Source organism: Notothenia coriiceps, unplaced genomic scaffold, assembly GCF_000735185.1.
Source record: "Notothenia coriiceps isolate Sejong01 unplaced genomic scaffold, NC01 NC01_scaffold00002285, whole genome shotgun sequence".
Classification (NCBI taxonomy): Eukaryota; Metazoa; Chordata; class Actinopteri; order Perciformes; family Nototheniidae; genus Notothenia; species Notothenia coriiceps.
In genome coordinates, this window is record NW_011334986.1 from 10,380 (window position 1) to 15,556 (window position 5,177).

Sequence of the window (5,177 nt, forward strand, 5' to 3'; positions counted from 1 at the left end):
TCTCTCTCCCGTCTGTGTGCGAGGGGGCGGGGCAGTTTGTAAAGGTGAATGACTGTGTTACAGACTGTCATCCTGGTTAGTGGTTACTCTGGGTTCTGTCTTCAGGACAGAGTGTTGGATTTTTTTGTTAATTGGATGGGACTTGATTGGATTCAATATTAGAGTAATTTTCTCGTTTGTGTGTTTGTTTGAATATATTTGGCCTTTGTTTATGTGATTGACTGATTTACTCAAATAAAAGGTTGATGAATTATCATCTAATGATTTTTATGATGTTTTATTTATGTTAAAGCTCATTTTGAGTGATTCTAGCTAATGATAATGTAGAAAAACTAATATTTTAAATTTCGGGACGGTCCACATTAATTTCGGGACGGCTTAGATTGTATTTCGGGACGGTTCCGGGAGGATGGTGAAAAAAGTTAGTCGAGAGCCCTGCATGTCGGGAATCCCCCTCAAGGCGGCCCCATGCATAGCGCGCCGTAAAATGCTGCTTCTTATTTTAAGTTTCGTTGCCTTGCTCCACTCTGTGGGGGGGTCCAAGGTGGGTAGACCGGCATACGCAACGTTCTGGGGGTCCAACGGCTCCGTGTGTAAGCCCTATATATGATCATTTTCTGATAACGATGAAATAGCCCGCCTCCCTCTCCCCACTTCTCCTGCTGCTGCTGGGCTGTCAGAAGAGGGGGAGGAAAAGAGAGGGAGGCACCGTTTATTAAATATTATTATACAGAGAACAGAGTCGTTATCAATTTGTTTTAAAGCTCAATAAATAACAAAGAAGACCTCTGATCAGCACTTTTCTAATTTTGTACGGAAGATTTAAACTTTAACAGACATGTTGACCGGCGGAAACATTTTTTTAACGGAAACTCTGCCGCACGGTTCCCTCGTCCCTTGGAAGAGGCCGAGAGGTGGGTGTTTTTCATCTGCTGGTGGACTACCTGAGAAATACAGCAGGAGAACACACCGTCCACCGCGGAGAATAAACAAAAGGGCAACCATGCTCCGGGGTCTTCTTCGCTGCTTTTGGTGTATTTTGTGGCGGCAGCAGCGCCACTTACAGGCCTGGCATATGTACTACAGCGTTTCCAGCATTTCCAGCGGTCTAGTGTGAACGGACACATTAATGAATCGAATGCGTGTGAACGGAAGACTCACGTGGGGCCGGGGTCTAAGCCAAACTATATCCGGTCACAGAGATCTGCTATTTTAAAGTAAAGTCAACACATATCGACCCTAATATAGTCTATATTAAGAACGAGAAAAGTCTTAACATGTTGTTTTTTGTAAACATATGACAAATGTGTGAGGGTGATGACGTCAGAGCATCGTCCTATGTGCCAGGGCTTAGCCCCGGACAGCCCCAGCCCAATTTAAACGCTGGGTATTTGTGAGGGAGCTCCTTTATGGCATTACCCCGCTTAAGCTCACCAAAGTTTAACATATTTCATAGTTCAAAGTTTTGTCAATTGTTTTGTTTATTGGTCAAATACTGGTTTCTAATGGTTTCTGAGGAGTTTTACTGGAATGAAAGAGCACAGAGTCTACAGAACAAAAAAGCAGCATACTGCATTAAACCTGACCTTCACAGAGAGGTTGAAGTTCATGTGGAAAGGAGGCTTCAGTAGTCTGTCTGCACTCTGTTTAGTTTTGCTATCTTACAATCAATATAGTAAATGTGAGGTAAAGTGTTTTGCCAATGTAACCGGTTAGAACTCAAACTTGCGATGAGGTCTTAAAATGTATGGAAAGGGTCTTAAAAAAGGTCTTAAAAGGTATTAAATTTGACCTCAGGATTCCTGCATATACCCTGTCTTATTTGAACAAAAAAATCATATTGGAACAATTAAACACAATTACGAGTTAAATCAATCCGTTATATTTAGGAGAAAATATCCAGAAATACATCATAGCCTTAACATATCGATAATCATGATCGCAAAGCACTACCACTTAGTAACAACTCACTCATTCATCCTAAGCATATGGCGCGTTCACACCGCAATACTTTTCCCACTTTAGTTCATGAGAACTCTTTAGTTCTCATGAACAGAGTACAGATCGCGTTCACACCGGAAATTAGTTCCTGGGGGTGGATTAGGCAAATGAAGCCGCTGACGTCACTTCTTCTTCTTCTGCTTTGGGTTTACTGGTCCCAGCAGCTTCTACTGAAGCCTTCCGAGTAAATCGCCAGAACGCCGACACCTCCTCATCTCCACTGCTCCCATGTTTTCTTTTGTGTTGCCATAAGTTAGTCTCTCTGCGTTTCTGCGCTGGGCTAATGCTAATAATGCTAATGCGAGGATAATAAAATGGCGGCTTCACAAAACTTTTTGGGANGGCATTACCCCGCTGAAGCTCACCAAAGTTTAACATATTTCATAGTTCAAAGTTTTGTCAATTGTTTTGTTTATTGGTCAAATACTGGTTTCTAATGGTTTCTGAGGAGTTTTACTGGAATGAAAGAGCACAGAGTCTACAGAACAAAAAAGCAGCATACTGCATTAAACCTGACCTTCACAGAGAGGTTGAAGTTCATGTGGAAAGGAGGCTTCAGTAGTTCTGGTGAACTATTGTGGGAAAAGTACTCCGGTGTGAACGCGGCTATAGTATTTTTATTTCTCCATGTTTTCAACTAGTATTGTGTTGTTGGTGTTAAACCTGGGAAAGTCAATACATTAAGCGTGTGTTGAGATTCCTGTTAATCTAATACATCTCTGTTCTCCTACAGATTTCAATAGTAGAGCGACTCGGTGAGATCGATCTGTCTACAATCCCCAGCGAGAAGGGGGCCCCTAAAGGGACGGCCTCTCTACAGACAGACAACTTTGCAGTGCTGCTGGTGCAGGGCCTGGAGAGCAACGACGCCAGCATCCTAAATGTAAGAGTCTGAAGTCAAACACGGGTTTTGAGAAATGGAAATACCAAAGTGAATGCCTTATGTTGTTTTTCCCCTCAGATTTGTCCTCATTTGCCTTTCAGAAGGTTATAGAGACCATCTGTACCACCAACGCTAAGATGATTTGAATTTGGAATTTGTTTAACTCGATCAAAAATAGATATTTTTACACCAAGGCTGATTGTTTAGTATTCAGAGTTCAAACTTGTACAAGCTTCTACAATTTCCTGGATGTTCAGCTCATCTCCGTTCAAACACAAGCCTCTACTTTAAATGTGTCAAATCTTCTTTCCTCTACCACAGAAAGTTTTTCAGACTCGTAAAGAGATGGTGATCAAGAAAACGGTTGCTCGGTTACCCCTCCCTGCTGTTTTACCCTTGGTGGAGGAGGTGAGGTTTAATTTTCTTTCACATTCCTTTTTGACACATGCCAAGGCTTTTTTATCCTGTCTTCAGCCTTAACCTGCCCAGATCTTCTGTCCCCATCACCATTTTTTAAGTGGAGCTGTTAACTCTCTGCTATGATTCACTGCAGTTTTTATAATCGGCTCTGTATCTCCTCTCCTGTAGCTCACAAAGAGGCTCCAAGGGCACCCTTTCACGTAAGTTGGCGCCTGACAGATCAACTGTCAGCATTTAATTGGTTTCAGTTGACAGTGTTTGACCAATCCAAACCTCGCTGTTTGTGCTGCTGCTTTTTAACTTATCCATAAAAAACAATGAGCCCCATCATGTGGATAGACACAATCATGCAGTTCTGGGCCCCACTTGACAGCTTATGAATGTGTTCCTTCCTACAGGGCCGTTCTAATGGTGCGGTGGCTCAAGGCTGTGCTCATGCACCACACATCATACCTGGCATCGGTGAGTCCGCTTTCCTGGCATCACATTATGTCTGTAATGCTTATGTGCAGCCACCAGGCCCCAGATTGTTGCGTTTTCTTTGGTGCAGGGATAAAAAGCCAATCAAATATTTGTATTGGAATATAGCAGAAAATGAGCTCCTTGACTAACAAACGTTTATTATAACCAGGGGTGCACATATCTGGTACGCATGCGCGGCAAACATCTGAAATGCGTACCGTCACTTGTGTCACTAAGCCCATTTGCGTACCGGCGGACTTGTGAAGCATTTCCAGAAGGCGCTTCGATCACTGGAAGACAGAGCCGGTCGCCGTGCGCACAGACGGGGCTGGTGTTAACGTCGGTGTGTACAACAGAATTGTGCTACAACTTCCACTAGTGCCCACCTCCCGTCGACGTTCAATACATGACACACTTAAGGCTTTCCCCCACCTGAACACTGCATAATGTGACTCCCTTTAACCTGTTTAGCCCGAGACCCCCCTGTACAGGGGGCTGCGGGGTCTTTTTTCACGACACTGTGTCTCAGGGCTTCTTAATATTTATAAACCTATTAATGTTTCATTAACTGACGATACGAATCATTTTTACCGAAACAAAACACAAGTCTCACAAGAAGCGTCTAAATTAGCCCTGAGCGGAAAAATGCTGTCGCACTTAGCACAGAACTCAAGGTAAAAATACCCTTATTACTTACCGTAACTGCACATACAAGATATCGGATTAAAGATGAGATTCCACAGATTATATAGGTATTGGTATCATCACTGAGCATTACGGAGCATTCACGGGGGATCGTCTCAACGTATCTGTTATTCTGATCAAAAGTCGTGTTCAATGGCATTAAAACGGTAAAAACACTGCTGAAGGTTAATCCAATGTGTCTTTGTCACTTTGAAATTATTTCTGATAATCCATCATTCAATTTTTTTGTCAAACTAAGATTTCATATTAGCTGCTAATGGTAGCCACCAGAGTATCACAGCTTCTGGTTCCGGGACATTCTGGCTGTGCATCACTCTATTCACCATTGGGTAATGTTTAGATGGATTTTAGGAACTTCCCCTCGATTCTATTGGCTCCAACTGTGAAAAAAGGTGTCAATCATCAAAATCGAACGAGGGGGGGCCAGAGATGTAGAAAATGCACCCAAATGACCCCAGAAGTGTTTTTTTCTAAATCTCTCTAAAAAGGTCAAATATCACTTGTTTTGCATCAATCTTGATACAGGGCACTTATTATATGTTGTAGTTTGGATTCCTAAAGCTTGTAGTCTACTAACCCATCATCTAAGGTTTGTTTTCACTATAAGTACAAAATATATCTTTTAGATACACTATAATTTACAGTTTTTTACCATGTTCAATCTGAATTTTCTTTAAAATAAAAAACATCTATATTGATTCTGACT

General features: G+C 42.1%; 1 long non-coding RNA gene across 1 annotated transcript; it reads left to right on the plus strand.

The window, feature by feature from the left end:
• Positions 1–2,738: 2,738 nt before the first annotated feature.
• On the plus strand, positions 2,739–3,784 carry LOC104966960 (uncharacterized). The gene is made up of 4 exons (XR_800706.1): positions 2,739–2,884; positions 3,206–3,292; positions 3,473–3,504; positions 3,703–3,784. It is a non-coding gene; the product is annotated as an uncharacterized lncRNA (long non-coding RNA).
• The last annotated feature ends 1,393 nt before the right edge of the window (positions 3,785–5,177 follow it).